Here is a 21,692-nt window from a genome sequence, read left to right as displayed (position 1 = left end):
AGTTATAAATGTTATTTGAACAATTATAAGTTATACATGTATTGAGAACTGGTGACCAATAAAAAAGAAAACATGTATAGGAAACTGTTATAGCCTAGCAATAACGCAAAGCATGGCAACCGAATAAGGTTACCATGCCACATAAATGTTATAATTAAGAAATACGCGAGGCATGACAACCAAATGAAGTTATCATGCCACAAATGTAAAGCATTTTTGCAACACGGAGCCCAAAATCCCGAAAACCCGTGGATTACTTGAACTAACCGTGTCACGAAAATGCTGACGAACGATTGCGCCAAGCAACGGCTTAGCGTAATCACTCTTGTACATAAGGAGCACCCAAACGACTAAACGATGGAGAATAATCTGTGAAGTCGTGCGAGCAACCGGGTGTCGCGTCGTATCCGCAGCTACATTAAGTGTACCTACGTTGTGATTGACTGTGAGTGCAAATGCATCTATTATTTGAAGCCAAGTGGACTCTATCATTCTAAACCTCCTCTGCCGGACCTCGAATTTCCTGGTGTCCGCGAACTTAGGCTTGCCTCGTATGTTAGCCGTACAACAAAACATAAATAGAAAATAAATATCTTCTGAAAAATTGTACCTCTGTGAATAAAATAGAAAAAGTACTTTGGTCGTTTTTCTTAGAATTCTTTTATATAACTTTAGAATTTCTATATAAATTTTATATTTGTAAAAATTTTTATATAATATTTTACAATTTTTTAAAAAATTTCTCCGATTTTTTATGTAAATTGAAACACTTCAGAAGTGCTAAAAAAGTTTACATCTTTTCTAAAATACTTTATATATGTGCGTGCGTGCGTGCGTATTCTGAAATATTCTCATTTTTTTATAGTATACTTTTTGAAGAAGATTTACAAAATCTGTAAAAAATTTAAGACTCTAAATAGGCGTATTCTATAATTCTTATAGGCTTTCTACAAGAAGTTATTAGTCTGTATCATAAACAATTGATTAGTTCCGGACTCTCGAAATTTAAGTACAATTAATGAGTGTACAATAGACTAATGAGAATCAGCGCGAGTCAAAGAGCGCAATCAGTATAGATATTAAATTATTTATTTAATTCAAAATTACAAAACGAACGTTTCGACTCTCTTTGGAGTCATCTTCAACGTAACAAAAAATGGTACAGGCAATAGAAATAGAAGTAATCATCAGTCTGTAACGAACTGCCTTCCGACTCCCTCCCCGGACCGTCTAACCGTTTGAGCCGTCCGACCGAACAACCGCCGGACGGCAACTATCGGCGCATAGCGCCTAATTAAACAAGCCAAGACCGAGCGAGCGAGCGAACGCTTCCGCGCGCTTCGCATCTCCGCGCGCACGCGCTCTCGTTCCGTCGCCGTCCGCAGCCACGCTCTACGCACGTGGCCCGAAACGAGAGACCCGAGATCGAGTGGCGGGGATGCTGCCGCCGGATTGCTCCGCCGTAACACGTCGCACATTCCCTTACCTCGATTCTTAGGTATATAAGGCGACGTCCGCCGGACGCAAGTTGCCTTGTCCGCTTTCGGCCGGTCCGCCGAGCAGAAGCTCCCTGGGTTGTCACGAGATCGAGCGCCTCGGTCTCTGCCAAGCCACTTGGCTGTCAACCGACTCCAGCACCGACTCCGATTCCGTTTCCCGACTCGTCGCAACGGACTCAAGTGAAACTTGGACCCCATCAAGGCACTTGAGGCAGAGCGATCCTCTCAGCCTCCCAAGTCCGACGCTGCCTCGCGTAAGGGGGTACGATCGAGGCAGACCCCACCTGACGGTCCGGGGGGAGCGACCCTGCGACATAGCGCAAAGTCACTCCCCCCACTGCCTCGCCGTGGAGGGATGGGGAACACTAGTGTTCCCCATTCTCAAGGGTAGTAAGGTGTTCCGCACCGCATATTTGCGGCGCGAAGAGGCTCGGGATTACGTCGGGGGCCGGATACCCCGAGCTTTACTCCCAAACACCAGGGGAAGAGGCGGGGGAGGGACGGTGTCCCCTTCCCCCGACCTGAGGCTGGCAAGGTCTAAAAGCCCTGCCAGGGGCGCCTACCGTTAAGGCGCCCCTGGCGAGCCAAGTCGGCTATAGGCCGACCGGGTCCGGGAGGGCTCCGGAAGTATGCTGTACGCGTTTCCGGAGCTCCCCCGTAAGGACCAGGGCAGGACACTCGGAGGGGTTTTAGTGGGTAGGCCCTTGTCGACACGTCGTCGGCGAGGGAGAGCCCCACATAACCGCCAGACCTTCCCCGGGGCCTGGGGTATGCGGTAACGCATTTCCTCTCCGTTACCAAAAAAAGGGGGGGGGGTACGGTGCTCCGTGTCTCCACCAAGCGCACTTGGCGTGGGATAGTGTCTTCCGGCGTTTGCTGTAGCGGTATTAACCGCCTCGCCACGGGCGCGAACCCAAGTACAACTGCACAGATCCGTGTACGCGCCACGCCCCTGCCTTACCGCACCACGTCTCGAGTTATATTTCATGGCCACAATAACAAGGCCACCCGGATTTAATTCCCGTGATAGCGTTATCACGCTAGCAGCGTTGTCTCGCAATCTTCGATTATAGTGTAACCACATCCATTTATTCTGTAATTACGCGACTAAGGTGAGTTCACAATCAAATACTTGTATATACCTCACTCTACGTCAAATAAAGACGTTTACTGTTGCAAACACCAGCATCTACGTCTTCAGGCGACCTTTCGCGCCCGTTTCCGTGCCGCCCTCCGTCCGTGCGCGAAGTACGGTCGTTACAAATCATCAAAAACGGAAAGCATCCAAATCGCCAACGGTTTGACAAATCCTTGGTGGTATTTTTAACAGTGAAAATATTACAATAGATTACACTTAACTGTATAACTGTCGTGTAATTATTTTGAATCTTGAAAAATTATTCTAATTGAGACTATATTTTCTCGTCGTCGTGTCGCAAAAAGTGACACTTCACTATATAATTGTTAAATGATTATTTTAGATGTCGAAAAATTATTTTACTTGTGACTGTATGTATGTACACGCACCTGCAGAAATGGTGTCCTTCCGCCTTGACGCTCGGCTGCCGCACACACGCGAACTACGCGAGGCACGCACGTACGTGTTTCGTGGCAGCGCGGCGGAGGTCGGGGTGCCGCCAGAAAGTAGTGGGAGGCGTTTCAATACCGCATTTTTCTCGCTTGACGCTGGATCAAGAGAGAAGACACGAATCGAGGTGCACGAGAAACTGCCAAAAATGGTGTCCCTTGCGCCTATATGAGCAGTATATGGAATACCGCGGTTGGTCGCGCGCTGTTGTAATTTTTAATTGCATAATGAAATTTATTTGGATACGAAGATTTGTTTGAAAAATAACGTAAATAGAATTACGATTTTTAATAATAAATTAAAATTATGTTATCACGGCAATACAGCACTTACACGAAGAGAAAAATTTTCTTCATCTAAACAAATTATGTCTGTTTAAGATCATAAATTCTTCCAAAAATATTTTATATTGTTGCTTATGAAACAATGAATTGTTTAGGTGACATTAATTTTTTTCTGTACAGTAATAAATTAAAATTATGTCATTACGGTAATATATTATAGCTTCAATTCGTGGGACTATTATTTTACATAAAGACATAATTTTAATTAATTAATAAAACTTGTAAACTTGTAAACTTTTAAACAATTACTTATTAAAATAATCTGTATTAGAAAATAATTTTAATTCGATTAATTTATAGATATATTAACATTATCAGGCAAGCCAGTTTACTTTATAATTGAGGTAAAACAATACTCGGAGAAATGACAGACTTCTGCATATTTTGACGTTACAAATTACTGTACGAAATTTAAGAAAAATCAAAATCAGACGTTCATTTGGGTCCTCTCTCAGAGTATTGTTTTACCTCAATTACAAAGTAAACTGGCTTGTCCGATAACGTTAACATATCTATAAATTAATTGAATTAAAATTATTTTCTATATACAGATTATTTTAATAAATAATTGTTTAAAGAAATTTATAAGTTTCATTAATTAATATAAATACAAGGTTGCCTATAGAGCCGACACTGGGTGTTGGTGTGTAAATATGTATTTGACAATTAATTACAATAATAGACGTTTTGATCCGACATTAGGATCATCTTCAGTAAAGACACGAGTAAATTGCGATAATTAACGTGGAAAGCTTGTTCAGGATCAATGCCAAGTTGAGGGGAACATGTATGGTTCGAGTCGTTACATAAATTTTGACCGTCATAACGGAAACGATCGTATCTAAGTGTACGGGCAACGATTGGCTGCGTCTGAACAGAGCGGTGTCCAAGCAGTTACATAAATTTTTAAATTTTTGACCGTCATATTAGTCAGGGAAAAAACGCAAGTTGATTAATAATAGTAAAAATAAAGAAATTAGCGAACAAAATATAATAGAATAAATAAGAGACTTACACGGATACAGATGATAAATAAAAACAATCAACGACTGACAGCATCTGAACAGCGCAAGTAATCTCAGAAACTGAACGGTAGAGCGTGACTAACACATGTGTAATCGTCGAGAAAATATTAAGAGATGGAAACATTAGGAGTCAGCAAACAGATCACTGTACAAGGGATCACTGTACAAGGATTAGTATCCGTTTGTAAGTTTAGTGGCTGCTTTTGTTTTTGTATGAAAATCATTTCAGATGCCAATCTCTTGTTCAGTATCTTTTCCCTGTCAAGGATGTAAACATTATTCCAATCAAAATCATGTGACGAATTGATTCTGTGGTCCGTAATGACCGAGGGCTGAGACGTATTTCTAGTGATGTGGTTCTTATGTTCCAAGATTTTAGTGTTTCAAAGCCTGCCTGTCTGTCCAACGTATGAGGCATCGCAGTCTATACAGTTAATTTTATAAACGACACCAGACTGGGAGCCGGACAAAGCCTGGTCCTTTTGTACCCTGATAAATTTATTAAGTTTGTTGAGGCTCGTGTAGGCCCGCCTGTGGACGTTAGGATCGTGTTTGAAGAGATTTTTAAATTTATTAAAGATTAACATACGGAATGGTAAAGAAATGGTAATCTCTTTTTAATATTGTTAAAAATGATATCGAGAGGATATCCACTCATCAGAAGTATGTTAATGATCTTATCAAAATTTTTTTGATGAAAAGCAGTGTACGAGAGGGTGAGAATCCTGTCGATCAAGTTAAAAATTGTGCCTATTTTTTAGCACAAAGGGTGACATGAATGGAAGTTTAGGTATCTGGAAAACGTCGGTTTTTGATACCAATCATGGATTAAGGAATTATGTTTTTTGATCAAGGTAATAGTAATAATAATAATGGAACTAAGGGGGCGGTCCTCAAGTCAAAGATCCGCCTACGGCACGCAGATTATTGTCCATTGTGTCTCCCTCCAGTTGTTCGCCACTTACAGGAACCCCGATTTTCTCCAAAAGAGACTCAGGTCCCCCAAGGATGGCCTGCTGATCTGCCCTGGCTCGAGAAATGCCGAGCCTAGCAGTTTTAGTCTCAGCCCTGCATAGGCCGGACACTCACAAAGAATGTGGAGACTTGTCTCCTCATTCTCCCCACAAGCCCTACACTCAGTCGTATCAGATCAGACCAGCCTGTGCATGTGGTAAGGGCCCCATGGCCAGTGAGTGTTTGCACTACTAGCCTGTCGACATTTGGTCCCTAGCTCGTTTTTCCAAAACTTGAGGTGCTCGCTCCGCAACCTGGTTCGGATCCTCCTTCTGCCTAGACAGAAAGGGATCCCTAGTGCCGGTCCCGGCGCAAACACCTCCATTCTTGATGCGGCCCTGGCGAGCCGATCGGCCTCCTCATTGCCCTCGATCCCCGAGTGACCGGGGACCCAGGTCACGATAACTTCTTTATCCTTCGCCAGCTTCTCCAGTGCATTCCTGCAGTCCCAGACCAGCCGCAAAGTGCAGATCGGAGCCTCAAGTGCCTTGATAGCAGTTTGGCTGTCCGAGCATATTCTTACGCGCCCACCTGTCTCCTTTCCGTCCAGGGCCAGTTGGGCACATCTTAGGATTGCCACGATCTCCGTCTGGAAGACCGTGGCGTACCCGTCCAGGGGCAGGCTCTCCGCTACTCCCCTTTGCCGGCAAACGATGCCCGCGCCGGAGTTCGTACCCGTCTTGGAGCCATATGTAAACCAGACGTCCCCGTCCCAGGCCTGAACCAGTGTGCTGGGTTCTTCCCAGTCCACGGGCCCTGTGACCTGCACTTTAAAGCGCCTGTCCAGGGCTCGAACTGCTGTCATCCTATCTTGCCTCATTCCAAAGATGGAATCAGTCAACACGCCACTAGGGAACCTAGTGTGCGCAGTTCCCTCCTTCCACTTCAATTCACAGGTTAGTCGGTGTGCAGCGACCACCGCCGCCCCCACCACCACCTGGTGAAGTGGTTCAATCCCGAGCAGAATGCCCATGGCTGCTACCGGCGTGGTTCGCACCCAGAGCCCCTCTTAAAATCAGAGCCCTGACGTGCTCGAACGCTACCACCGCCGCTTTCTTCCGCGCCCTAGGCCACTACACAACTGCTGCATAAGTGAGCCTGGGTCGAAGTATTGCAGTATAGATCCAACAGACCATCCTGGGCTTCAACCCCCACGTCTGGCCCATGATTCTCCTGCACATCCAGAAGTAAGAGCACAGACTCTTACAGCGGCTTTCAAGATGTTCCCTCCAGGACAGCTTCTTATCTAGGATCACTCCCAGATCTTTTACTGATTCAGCTGGGGCTAGTACCTTCAACGATGGGCCTTATTATAGTGTCCACTTTATATTTGCGAGTGAAAACAACGAGCCCTGTTTTCAGCGGATTTACTGACAAACCGGTCCCTCTGCACCACCGCTCTACCGTCCCAGTGCATTCTGCATGAGCTCCAAGAGAGGCTCAAGAAAAGGTCCTCGCGCCAGCAGAACCACGTCATCAGCGTAGCCCTGCACAAAGAAGCCCCTTTCACTCAGCCTCCCGAGCAGCCCATCCACCACCAGGCATCATAACAGTGGAGAGAGCACCCCATCCTGGGGACACCCCCTCTCCACCCATCCACTGACCTTTGTTGTTCCCAGCGAAGCTACGACACGTAGCCCTAGCATGCCTCGGATCCACTCCACGAGTTTCTCCGGCACACCCCTGTGCAACGCTTCTTCACACACCTTATGCGAGGTGTTGTTGAAAGCACCCTCTATATCTAGGAAGGTGCCCACCGCATAGCCACCTCTCTCCAACTGCCCCTCAATGAACGACACGGTAGCATGAAGAGCCGTCTCCGTGGAGTAACCCATGCGGTATGCATGCTGCGCGTGGTGCAAGGGGCGCCGCGAAAGAACAACGTCCCTTACATACGCGTCGACCAATTTCTCCAGAGTCTTTAGGAGGAACGAAGTCAAACTTATCGGTCTGAAGTTTTTAGCAGAAGAATAGCTCGCTCTTCCCGCTTTTGGGATGAATACCACTCTCGCTAGTTTCCATACGCTAGGCGTATGGCCCAGAGCCAAACATGCCCTCAAAGTCCTTGTTAGAGGTCCCACGACCAGCTCCAGCCCTTCTTGTAGAAGAGCCAGAAAGACTTGATCTGGTCCCGCCGACTTAAAGGATTTGAAGGTGATTATCGCCCATTTCACTTTTCCGGGCTTGACAATGCTGGCCACTAATCCCTAGTCCGCTTTACGAGTCCTGCGCGAGCGCGCCGCATCATGGGCGAACAGTTCACCGTGCTCCCTGCGAAAGCCCGGAAAGTTGGCCTCCAGCAAGTGCACCAGACACCTCTCACCATTGTCCCATCAGGGAGACTAATGGAGTCCAGGACGGCGTCTGGGTTTCTAGCTAGAATCCTGCATAGTCTTGCGGTCTCGGGCACGCCCTCTACCGACTCGCAGAACTCTTTCCAGCTTCTTTTCTTAGCCCTTACCACAGAGTCTCTGCAGTCTTTCTAGGCCCTTCTGTGAAGTTCCAGTCCGACTGGCGGTCCGTGTTCCTGGCCCTATTCCAGGCCCTCCGAGCCGCACTTCTGAGCTCCTGCAGCTTGGGACTTCACCAGGAGTTGCCCCTGGAGTTTTTAACCGCCCTCTCCGGGCAGTTCTTTTCGTAGCTTTCCACCAGAGGCCTCTGCAGATGATCCACGCAGAGCTCCAGTTTCTCCTCGGTCCCGTGCCTCCTCTGACTCTGACCTCTCCTCTGACTCAAGCCAGCTTGAAGGTGATTTGCCTATGGTCTGATAGTGAAAGTTCGCGCGAGACCCTCCATCCGACCACGTCCCTCGATATACCTAGAACAGACAGTAAGATCGAGAACCTCTCTCCTCACTGCCGTGCAAAAGGTGGGCTCGTTACCTCTGTTGAGAATCTCCAGGTCCGTCGACGCTAGAAATTCCAACAGCCTCCTACCTCTATCGTTGGTGTCCGTGCTACCCCAAACCGTGTGGTGCGAGTTAGCATCGCACCCCACTATCAGGGGAAGCCGCTCACTCTGGCAGTACTCTACCATTCTGATCACTAGTTCCGGCGGCGGCGGGGCCCCCTCGTCGTGAGGGAAATACGCGGAGCACACCACCACCCTCCTCCTGCTTCCCAAGGAATCGGCGACATCAAGCTCGACCGCTACCACATCTCTGGAACATAAATGTGGGATTAGTCGAGCGTCAATGCCCTTCACCGCTCCGCAGGCTCTGGGCTTTTCGGCTGTTGGAGACTTAAATAACCTCCCGCATACTGCCACGCCACTGATACGGCCCCGGACGAGCCAAGGCTCTTGTATCAGTGAAATGGCTGTGTGCACCACAGCCTGTTTTCTCGACAGAATCGCCGAGGCCCCTTTGCTGTGGTGCAAGTTAATCTGAGTAAAGGTCACCTCGGGACAATCGAACTTTACGATTTGTCCATAGGGGGCCTCTTCTCGTCCTCCTTATCTCTACCTTGGGCCCCGCTCACCTTGAAGGTGACTTGGTCGAGCTCGAGGTAGGGCTTGAAGTCCAACGCTTTCAGCTTAAAGACGCTGGATTCTGGAATCTTGAGAACCAGGTCCCTACCATCCCTGGTAGCCCCTACGTTCTCAGCCATAATCTTCCAGCTCCCGGTGCTGAGCCCAGGATTCTGCCTCTGCGGCCGGTCCATCGGAAGTCCCCGGGACCCAGACTACGGCCCTGTGTTGCCTTTGAAGCCTCCGGGCCCACCACCTTGAGCTTGGCGTTTTCCCAAGGAGAGATGTTCCTCATCTGTTCAGCGAGCCAGATTAGGGACACCTCATCCCTGCCTAAGACTACCGCGGCCTCTCCCCTAAGGAAGGTACGACGCAAGCATGGAATGGGTCCTTCCCGGATTCCACTAATTGTCCTGCTGATGGCAAGCTTCAAAAGAGCCAGCCGCTCAGCAGTGATTTCCTCCTCGGGATAACCCTCGGGGATGATAACCCTTGTTAAAGGGTCCGCCGCCTCGACATAAGTCTCAGTGTGTTGAGCCCTATGCTTCTTAGCGGATCCTTTCGCCGAAGGGGGAGTGTCCGTGGAGCCCTTGCGGTGTTTGCCACCGGCGTGCCCCTCCCTCTCCCTCGACGTTGCTACCGGGGAGGTCACGGTGCCCGAGGAGATCCCGCACTGAGACCTTTCTCGTTCCCGTTTGGCCCTTCTTTTCTTCGCACCGGAGCGGTTCCTCTTGCCAAGAAGGCCCGCCGCTGGCGCGAAGCTTTTCTCTAAGACGGTGGCGGTGGCGCCTCTAGAGCCCGGACGAGCCTCATCTGCACCCACCGCCTCCGCCTGTGTGCCGGAGCCGACGGCGGTGGCGCCTCCAGAGCTCAAATAAGCCCCGTCCGCAACCCCTCCGCCGCCTCCGCACTGGAGATCCCGCACTGCGAGCCCTCCATCTCCTTCATTGCATCTTTAAGTGTATTTAATTCCATTAAAGTCCCACGAGTAGCAAGGGAACAAAAGGTCCGCCCACACAGAGCCCCGCTTGCGTGGGTAAGGCTATTACTCTGGGGTATCGCTTGGTACCCTAGAAGCATCGTTCAAGACACTGCTCCCTCAGTGCCACGCAGCCATCGCCACGATAGCTTACAGCTTGACTTAGGGAGCTGGGGTCCGCGGTAGCGGCCTTCCTGACCCCACGCAGGGTTTTACACCTGGGAGACCAGTTATAACCGCCACTAACCGGAGGTACCCTAATCCCACGCAGGATTTTATCCCTGGGGGACTCGGGTCCCTCCGGCCGTTCTTCTATCCGCCACCCGGAGACGCGCCCGGTAGGTAGCTCAACCCTCGGGTTGATCAAAGTAACATCTAAAAAATTTATTTGTTCTCCTCCCACCTCGACTGTGAATTTAAGTCTAAGATGATACACATTGAACGTATTCAATAGTGCATCTATCCTTGACATATGAATGGAGAGTACCACGTCATCCACATATCGGAAGTAAAAATCTGGAGCGATGGTGAGGGAACCGAGACAATGTGACTCGAGGTCTTGTAGGACCAGGTCAGCTACAATAGGTGATAAGGGGGAACCCATGGGCACACCAAACGTTTATCTATAAAATTTGCCATTGAAAGTAAAGAAAGTAGAATCTAAGACCAGTCTGATGCTGTTGATAAACTCGGATTTTGTAAGTGAGGTACCCCTCTAAATAAGTGCCCATCGGTGTTCTAGGCTATTGATAACGAGTTCCAAAGGCACTTTTGTAAAAAGTGAGACTACGTCCAAGGAAACCATGCTAAAGTCTTTTGGAATCACCAGATTAGAAATACTGTTGACTAATTGAAAACTATTCCTAACGCCGCTGTTGGGTGAAGGTAAAGAAGCTTGAATAATCTCGTGGAGATATGCAGCCAAATTGTGAAGCGGACTGCCGATGGAAGAAATAATGATACGTAAAGGATTTCCCGGTTTGTGAATTTTCGGTAGATCGTATGCGCATGGTAACGTTGGATTAGAACAATTTAATTTGTAATATGATGCATCTGTAATGATATCCTGCTGCTTCCATCTCTTTAACAAAGTTTTTAATTTAGAGATTAAAATATTAGACGGATTACGTTTTAGCGGTGTGTACGTATCTTTATTCGATAAAATTTGCTCTATTTGTATATAGTCAATTTTATTAAGAGCCACAACGGTGTTACCCTTGTTAGCGCGTGTGAACCCGGAGAACATTCTGACGTCTAAAAGACGTCTTGTAATTTTTCAGACGTCTGAAAGACATCTTACAGAAGACCAAAAAGACGTGTATTAGATGTCTTATGTCCCGTTTTCTGACGTCACTAAGACGTCTTATTTTTCCCATTTTTGATGTCTGTAAGACGTCTTTCTGACGTCTGTAAGACGTCCTTCTGACGTCTGAAGAGACGTCTTTCTGACGTCTAAAAAACGCCCTTCTTACGTTTGAAAGACGTATGATAGCAACATGACGGCAACTGTTGCTATCGGTTTGCTGTCCGCGTTTAACAGCATATTGACGGCATATTGTAAAAATGTAAAATTTTATGTGGAACACCGTTCCACACACACATTACATTTGAAAAAAAAATGAGAGCGAGTATTTGTTTCGAAGTTACAACGAGCAGTTCCTAATTAAGATTCTCATTGAAGTGTGAGCTGGTGAGTCGGTTGCGGTGATGCCTAGATATAACGCCTGTGGCCGTATTTGACTCACGAGAAGATCGCCCGTGGCGTAGCCGCCTAGCGTTGGTGCATGAAACATTCGGAAAAATTTGAAACGAAACGTCTTCAGAATATTAAGAGAATATTGCAAATATAATATTTAAAGTAGAATGTCTCTAAAATATTTAATTTGCAGTATACTGAAACATTTCAAATAGAATATCGCCAAACTATTCTATATGAAACGTTCGCAAAGATTTAAAACGAAATGTATATACGTGGTTAAAACGGAAACACATACTTTTATATAACGCACAAAAGAATCAAACAAAAAAATGCAGAAAAAGAAATTAAGAAATAAAAAATTTATAAAATATATATGGAAAATATAAAATATATTAAATTTTCAAAAAAATTGACAATATTATTACCTATCATCTGGTGATTAAAGAAATTTAAAAATGTCTTGAAAAAAATTTTAATAGACGTCTAATAAAATGACGTCTATTAAACGTCTACCTAACTTATAGACATCTTTACGACGTCTTTTGGACAGGTGTAAAAGACGTCAGGAAATTAGACATTTGTTAGACGTCTTAAAAAAGACGTCTTTCAGACATGTCTAAAAGACGTCTTTACGACGTCTTTTGGACAGATCTAAAAGACGTCAGAAAATGAGATGTCTTGTAAACATCTTAAAAAAAGACATCCTTTAAATATGTCTAAAAGACATCTTTATGGCGTTTTTTAGACATGTCTAAAAGACGTCTTTTTTAAGACGTCTTTTAGACATATGTGTTCTCTCGGAAGAGAAGATCCAGATTGTCATTAATGAAACGTTTTGTAGAAGTCAAAGCAGATAAAATAAACGAGTCAAGTTTCCTGTTCTTGATATTGTTCCTCACTCTCGCTAACAAAAGGAACACTTTATTTCTAAAACTACATACGTTTTAAATTTTCATTCTGTAAATGTTATTTTCAATATGTTTTATAATGGTGCAGTCCCATGGAGTCGGCGTACGGCGTATTGACGTATGGCGTAAAGGAACTAGGCCAATCACAGACTTTACGCTCGTTTTCGTCACTAGCAAGAAAGCCACGCTGATTTTTGCAGCGTTCCAGCATTTACGCAACACATACACATAGACTTCGTGCGGAGACGTTGATGCCATTGATGCGAAGAGTCGCATTTGGAATTTTTATCTGGTCTCGTTCACTAATTTTTTTTTATTAAAATTTAAGTGGAAACTATAATTTTGTGTCCTACACGAAATGCGTATGATATGGAAACCATACTATCTCTGATAGTCATACTACTATTTGAAGATAAATATCACAAACAAATTTGAAGACGAGTGCGAGCAGAAATTGGCTCACAAATAACAAATCGTTTCTGTATATGTGGTAAAACAATATACAATAATTTTTTGAATGTTTCTGGTGTTCGTCAAAATTAAAAAAATTTTTCTTTACCTCCGTACATCATTTCCTGTAGATTGTGGCTAACTCTTTGTGCTAATTGTCTTTTAATATTAAAAATTGGTCTAACCTAAAATCTTCGAACATTGTGTTTAATTTTAAACACTCTTTTCTTTTCTTTGACTTTCATTAATTCGTATATTATGAATACATAAATTAATTTTCGACGAATGTCTTCTTTGCTTAAATTACTATCTGAACATTTGTATACTTTTAAAAGTTTTATTAAATTGATTAATGCAAATTCAGACATTTTATTAACAAAATTATGGACATTTGTTTCGTCTTTATATACACTACTCAAAAAAAAATAGGGAACACTTTCCAGACACCAAAAATTAGGCTATTTTCAAATGACTGTAACTCGGTGAAAAATCAGCGTAGATAAAAAATAAAAAAAGCATTTTGAAGCTTGAAAATCGTGCTTTAACGTTCTACCAGCAGATTTTCAAAATTCTTTTAACTTCCTTGTCTTATGCAGTAAAAAAGCACACCTTGTTTTGTTCTTTAAAATTTCGTATCTTTGACACTTTGCAGATCGACCAACAAATTTTTTTCAAATAATTCAAGTAAAATTTCATAAACTACAACATTTTACCTACAAAATTCTTTTTTAAAAATTTCTCTACGATTTTTTTTGACCGAGTTACGCAACTTTGAAGCTAAACCTGCATTTTTTACAAATGATATCCGTACTCCATGAAAAATTATCGTAGACAAAAAATCAAAAAACCATTTTAAAGCTCGAAGTTTCAGCTTTAACATGCTATTAATGGTTTTCAAAAATTTTCTCAATTTCTTAGTACTATGCTGCAAAAAAGATACACTGTTTTTTCCTTAAAATAACGTATTTTTAACAGCCTGTAGCTCAATAAAAAAATTTTTCTCGACAAATCCAATACAAGTGCCATAAAGTATGACATTTTCTCTACAAAATGCTTTTTTTTAAATTTTTTCTACGATTTTTTTTGACCGAGTTACAAGACTTCAAAGATATACATTTTTTACAGTACATTTTTCCAAAAAATGACGTCTACCGCCGACATTAGCATTACCCAATGTGCAACACGTGGAGGTTGCCGGTCGGATTTTTGCACATCGTGTGTGTGTGTGTGTGTGTGTGTGTGTGTGTGTGTGTGTGTGTGTGTGTGTATGTGTCACAGCAGAGATAAGGAGCCCGCAGTTTGTCACTTTTGCAGTATTTAATGACTCCAAACCCTCTCTGCTGTGTGTGTATGCGCGCGCGCGCATGAGTGTTCAATGGCGTGTATTTCGTGTATGTTCGTTATATCAACGATATTCTACGACCACACGTTTTGCTATTAAATCGAACCTGTCGGAACTTTATTTTCATGCAGGACAACGCTCGACCTCATACGGCGAATATAACGCGACGTTTTTTTCAACGACACGCAATTAGACTGTTAAATCATCCCACCAATAGCCCGGACTTAAATCCAATCGAGCACATTTGGGATGAAATGGAACGACGATTAAGGCGTCACAAGGAACAGCTACGAAATTTAGAAAAATTGGGAGAAATTTTAACGGAAATTTGGCACAATATTCCGCAAGATTGTATTGCAAGATGTATAAATATGCGAGAACGCTTGCAAGCAGTAATTGATCAAAGAGGAGGAAATACACACTATTGAACTCTCATGCGCGCGAGCGCATACACACACAGCAGAGAGAGTTTGGAGTCATTAAATACTGCAGAAGTGACAAACTGCGGGGTTCTTATCTCTGCTGTGATACACACACACACACACACACACACACACACACACACACACACACACATACACAGTAAAGAGGGTTTGGAGTCGTCAAATACTGCAGAAGTGACGAACTGTAGGCTCCTTATCTCTGCTGTGACACACACACACACACACACACACACACACACATACACAGTAAAAAAGGTTTGGAGTCGTTAAATACTGCAGAAGTGACAAACTGTGGGCTCCTTATCTCTGCTGTGACACATATACACACACACATACACACGCACGCACGCACGCACGCACGCACGCACGCACGCGCACACGCACACGCGCACAAACGCACACACGCACAAACGCACAAACGCGCGCGCGCGCGCACACACACACACACACACACACACACACACACATACACATACACACACGATGTGCAAAAATCCGACCGGCAACCTCCACGTGATGCACATTGGGTAATGCTAATGTCGGCGGTAGACGTCATTTTTCGGAAAAATGTACTGTAAAAAATGTATATCTTCGAAGTCTTGTAACTCGGTCAAAAAAAATCGTAGAAAAAATTTTAAAAAAAGGATTTTGTAGAGAAAATGTCATACTTTGAGGCACTTGCATTGGATTTGTCGAGAAAAATTTTTTTATTGAGCTACAGGCTGTTAAAAATACGTTATTTTAAGGAAAAAACTGTGTATCTTTTTTGCAGCATTGTACTAAGAAATTGAAAAAATTTTTGAAAACCGTTAATAGCATGTTAAAGCTGAAACTTCGAGCTTTAAAATGGTTTTTTGATTTTTTGTCTACGATGATTTTTTACGGAGTATGGATATCATTTGTAAAAAATGCAGGTTTAGCTTCAAAGTTGCGTAACTCGGTTAAAATAAATCGTAGAGAAATTTTTAAAAAAGCATTTTGTAGGTAAAATGTTGTAGTTTATGAAATTTTACTTGAATTATTTGAAAAAAATTTGTTGGTCGATCTGCAAAGTGTCAAAAATACGAAATTTTCACGAACGAAACAAGGTGTGCTTTTTTACTGCATAAGACAAGGAAGTTAAAAGAATTTTGAAAATCTGCTGATAGAACGTTAAAGCTCGATCTTCAAGCTTCAAAATGCTTTTTTTATTTTTTATCTACGATGATTTTTCACCGAGTTACAGTCATTTGAAAATAGCCTAATTTTTGGTGTCTGGAAAGTGTTCCCTATTTTTTTTTTTGAGTAGTGTATGTGAATGTATGTGTCAAAACAAGCTGAAAATTTAATCGACTGTCCCATGGAGCGTATTTACGTCGGCGTAATGATCAATAAGCCAATTACAAGATCCCTTTAATATCCATTTCAAAAATGAGTATTGTAAATTAACATTTGATTGGTTTATTAATCTTTACGCCGCGTAAATACGCTCCATGGGACAATCGATGTTTGTGCTGGCGTAACGAAAACGAGCGTAAAGTGTGTGATTAGCCTAGTTCCTTTACGCTATACGCTGATACGCTGTAAGTCGACTCCATGGGACTGCACCATAAATTCTACGATTGTGCGCTCTACATTCCGAAGGGAAAGGCTGAAGCCTTCACTTAATTGTAGCAAACATTGAACGTCTTTCGGAATATTTTTGTTAGGCGACTGTACAGTTACCTGCATTATAAGCCTAGTTTACACCGAGTACTTGATACACGTACACCCAATGACTTTGATTCTGTCCATGGGGAAATTTTCCAAACTGAGAAGTCACCACTTTCTACATACTCGCAGTTCATGATTAATGAAACGACTGGAGCTTATTGGTCGTTACGTTAATCATGAACTGTAAGTATGTAGAAAGATAGCGACTTCTCAGTTTGGAAAATTTCCCGTTGGACAGAATCAAAGTCCTTGGGTATGCATACAACTGTCGTGAGCTAAAAGGTTGTAACACATTTTCTTTAATGGTTTTTGGAATGTAGACTTGCTCATCGAACGGCGAACATAATTGGTTCTTACTAGAGTCGTATATAAAGAGAGAAGCGACATTAATGTCCAAGGCTCTTGATTGACTAAGCGAGCAGCCATATTGTGATCACAGCTGTTTGCAGAATGATACGAATGGTGTTTGATGACGTTAGAGCGGTCCCAAAATGGCGGTGGAGGACTCAATTGGATACTGAAGGTGGGGGTTCGATGTCGCTTCTCTCTTTATACAGGACTCTAGTTCTTACTTGTAGAACCAACCAATTACGTTCGCCGATCTGAGCAATTCTATATTCCAAAAACCATCGAAGAAAATGTGTTGCAACTTTTTAGCTCACGACTGTACAGTTGTGTTCATTATAGTTGCGACACTTTTTCTTAGATGTGTTTCTGAACGCGCAACTATAACAAGAGCTGAGAACATGATTGGTTCTTACTTGTGGATCCAATCAATTACGTTCGCCGCTTGATGAGCAAGGCTACATTCTAAAAATGACTGTACAGTCGTATTCATTATAGTTGCGACACTTTTTCTTCGATGGTTTTTGGAATGTAGCCTTGCTCATCGAGCGGCGAACGTAATTGATTGGATCCACAAATAAGAACCAATCATGTTCTCAGTTCTCGTTATAGTTGCGCGTTCAGAAACGCATCTAAAAAATAGTGTCGAAACTATAATGAACACGACTGTACACCCAAGGACTTTGATTCTGTCCATGGGGAAATTTTCCAAACTGAGAAGTCACTATCTTTTTACATACTCACAGTTCATGATTAATGAAACGGGAGGGTTCCAGATGCGCACAGACCCGATCGGACACCACCAATCACGTAATCTAATCTAACCCAACCAACGGAAATACTTTAGGCATCGGCCGCTATAATTGGTGGTGTCCAATTGGGCTTGTGCGCATCTGGACCCTCCCAACGAAACGACTAGAGCTTATTGGTCGTTACGTTAATCATAAACGTAAAGTAAGTATGTAAATATGTTTTAAATATGTCCCTAATGAATGAAATGAAAATAGTTATTGCTGCTGCTTGTGTTCTACATAACATTTGCATCAGACATAATAATGAAACCGAGTTAAATAAAAATGTGAAACTCGTAAAGTATTAGACTGAAAAGTGGTTTTATATTGTTAGCAATGTAAACTGTTAATATTTGGAATTAATGATAAATTAATGAAAAAAATGTCATAGGAAAAACCACCGGGATGACACTAGGGCTGTGTTCCGTTTTTACTGGCAGTACTGAAAATTTATAGTTCACGTCACATATACTATACATTTTCAGTACTGGCAGTTAATATCGGAACACAGCCTAGGTTCATAAATATGGAAACATCATGGCTGACGATCACATGACCATTGCCACCCGAGTTTGGGGATAAAAGTTGCGCGCGCATGCCGAAATTGAGCAATAGGGGCCGATTAAACACGAGCAATTTTATGATTATGGGTTGGATGTTGTGTCGAACGTCGAACATGACTGTCCGTTCCGTTGCAAAAATTTTTATCTTTATATATGTTCTGTGATTTTTACTGATGTAATATAATATTGAAAGTATACTGTGGGAGGACACATTCAGAAACCGAGACCGTGCTGCAGACGTTGCTACAGATTCTTATTTATCAGCGAAAAAGAACTACGTGTTTTGTCGAAAATTCTCATCAGCGAAAAAAAAGTAGAATAAACGACGCGAGAGAAAAAACATCAGACATGTAAAGAAAGTGAAGAAAGAGATGCTCGAGACAAAAACTGAAGAAAATAAACAGACAAAATTCTTACAGAAATATGGGCATAGTTATTTACTATATACTTCAGAAATCTGAAATGTTGTCTGTGTATCTGGAAAGATTAGCCAAGTAACGCATTTTATATATTTTCACTCGTATCTTATTTTTATTTACATTTTACTATGTCTCATTTATAATTTCCAGATTTGCGCACTGTACTAATATAAATTTTTACCAAGATGTAACTTGAGATGATATTCTCATTCACCCAGACGCGAATGACAGCTTTTGTAAAAAGAATAAATACACTAGCATTGTATAAAAATATAGCGTATACTACACCTTTGAGCGGCGAAGGTAGTTCGGCAACTGAAATTGCAAAATTGTAAGTACGAATTTTGTTCAACAATTATGATTAACCTATAAATTATTATATTTTTCTTAGAAAATTTAAAATATTACTAACTTTATTATTATTATTATTATTATTACCATTTAATATTCTCAATTATTTTTAAAATTTAAATTATAGATTATTCCATAATTTATTTAATTAATTTTTTATATAAGATAGTAGTATAATATACATTACCTCCTCTTAATAAACATTATTGCTAAATAAATAATATAAATAATTTATTATAAATTCACTTTAATTAAAAAAAACTATACATTAAAATGTACTAAAATATTTTCACTAACAAATTATTTATAATATATACAATTATTAGATAGTTGTATCAAATCTTTTTATATTATCCAAATATCGTATATTTTTATATTTATAATTTTAGATCACCAGAGGAGCTTTACGCGGAGTATGATCCTGCGGGTGTAGCATTTAAGCCTGTTATACGTATTCCAAAGATGTTGCTCGTTAAAAAAGTACTATTTAATTATAATTTGAGCGATGAGGGACGATTTACGTGCTGACGATAGGAAGATGGGAGCCATAATAGTAATATTATTGTTTATGTTAGGCAACTAACAAAGACTGTTTTTTTTTTATTGTTCTTGTCACATTTGTGATTTTTGTTTTGTGACAAGAAACTTTAGAATAATTTGGTTTCTTTTATTATATATTATAAGTACAGTTTTGAAAGGTGCTAATATTATCAATGTTAGTATTCTATGCGTTTAGCAGTCAATATTCTTATGATCTTTTAATAGTAATATTATTGTTAATGTTAGGCAACTAACAAAGACTGTTTTTTTTTTATTGTTCTTGTCACATTTGTGATTTTTGTTTTGTGACAAGAAACTTTAGAATAATTTGGTTTCTTTTACTATATATTGTAAGTACAGTTTTGAAAGGTGCTAATATTATCAATGTTAGTATTCTATGCGCTTAGCAGTAAATGTTCCTATGATGTTTTTTTAATATTTTTTTTTACAAAATTTCTAAATAGTGTTTAGAAATAAGTTATATCTGTAAGAATTTTAAGAATTTAATATTGTTACCGTATTTACATGTTAATCGTTACTAAATCGTTATATATACATATAAGGAAAATAAAAGTGCCTTTTATTATTCATTTGTCTTTGTTTTATTGTATTTATTGACCTATTGACTTAAAAACTTTGCAAAAGAATGTTCATACATCCATAATGAGCGAGTTTTTTAATTCATCGGTTGATCAATCATATTAGGCGCAAATGCAACATCTATAAAAGCTCTATTTGCGCATAATGTGATTGATCAATCGATGTATTATAAAACTCGTCTAATATCTTTAATAGGGGAAAGTAGGGTTATTGTACGCACTGGGTAATTATACGCTTCGTGGTTTGGCACCTTCCCGATGAATAGAAATTATATCACGACGATATTTGTAGGCTGAAGGCATTTTTTAAATATATAACCATACGTTATATCATTTAAAAACGTAGTTAATTGAAAAAATAAGAAAAAGTAAAATCATGATTTTTCTTGCGATTTTGACGTTCAGAAAATAAGGCAATAAGTCCGTATTTTTACTTTAGTCATTTAATTTTGTTATACCTAACAAAAGTACGTTTTTTCCTGCGTTCTTTGAGCTATTGTTTATTAAATTTAATTAAATAGTCATCAAGTAATTGTTTTTTTATCAAATCAAGTTCGCCGTCGACAATTTTACGCATCCATCTTGAAAGGCGTGAGACCACGTGAGATCAACTATAGTGCCACTAGTACAGTGTAGTGCAGTGTAGTGTAGTTAAAAGAATGGGCTATAACCTCATTTTTCCTCCGCGTCCATTTATCCAACCGCACGTACAATTACCCAAGGCCCGAGAAATTTTTTCGTTTAACCACTTGCTTCTTTTTGCTGAATATAGCATTACCAAATAAAAAATTGTTCAATATGACAATACATAATGATAAAAAAATGTTTAAAGTTTCTATTTCTGTACTCGTATCGATTTCAACTTTAAAAATCACTTCACTGCGATAAATTTCCCTTAGGTGCGTGCAATTTACCTACTTTCCCCTAATAAGTACAAGATTACTGGTAAGTTACCACATGAGAACAATTCGATGTGTAGTACACGTGCCACCCCACTAGGATCGTGGCAGTCGCCTGTTTCCCTTTCTTTAACACGGAATTGACATTTCTCTTTATATATGTTCTGTGGTCATAAAGCACGGCGAAAGTTGTCCTTCGCGCATGACCAAATTGCACAACTAGCAATATGGCGGTTAAGTTCTGATTGGACAATTCCAGCATATGGCGTCATTAACAGTTTGAAGCGTTCGAAGAGGTATTATTGAAGAGGTTAACGTTTTTGCATTTGATATTGCATTGCGTTGACAGGATAAGGTAATGTACATACGTAAATAAAAATAATACTTTTGTGATATAATTTGGTTTGATATTTATATTTGACAAATTGATATTTTGATAATTATATAGAATGAGGCTTCATCAAATGCAAATTTAGATAACAATATACTTTAACGCGTTTGGATACACAATGATATAAGAAAGGTGCGTCTTGTGAAATAGAATATTAATCAATCATGTAAGTGTTTATAACTTATAAATTTGGAAAATACATGTGTGAGCGGAGAATTCAGTTTTGATCAAGGTCCATATTCTAAATTATTCAATATTTTTAAATTAAACAAAGTTAAATTTAATGACTAATGAAATTAATTTACTTTAAAATTTGCATACATGAAAAACTAATTAAAATTAA

The 21,692-nt window shown here is 41.1% G+C and overlaps 1 long non-coding RNA gene across 1 annotated transcript; it reads left to right on the top strand.

Annotated features, from left to right (window-relative positions):
* Positions 1 to 18,103: 18,103 nt before the first annotated feature.
* Positions 18,104 to 20,050, top strand: LOC113006184. Its single transcript, XR_005575451.1, has 3 exons — positions 18,104 to 18,644; positions 18,720 to 18,900; positions 19,310 to 20,050. It is a non-coding gene; the product is annotated as an uncharacterized LOC113006184 (long non-coding RNA).
* Positions 20,051 to 21,692: the final 1,642 nt, after the last annotated feature.

Source organism: Solenopsis invicta, chromosome 8 (genome assembly GCF_016802725.1).
Source record: "Solenopsis invicta isolate M01_SB chromosome 8, UNIL_Sinv_3.0, whole genome shotgun sequence".
Taxonomy (NCBI): Eukaryota; Metazoa; Arthropoda; class Insecta; order Hymenoptera; family Formicidae; genus Solenopsis; species Solenopsis invicta.
Note: the sequence above shows the minus strand (reverse complement) of the source record. Positions and strands in the feature narration are given on the sequence as shown.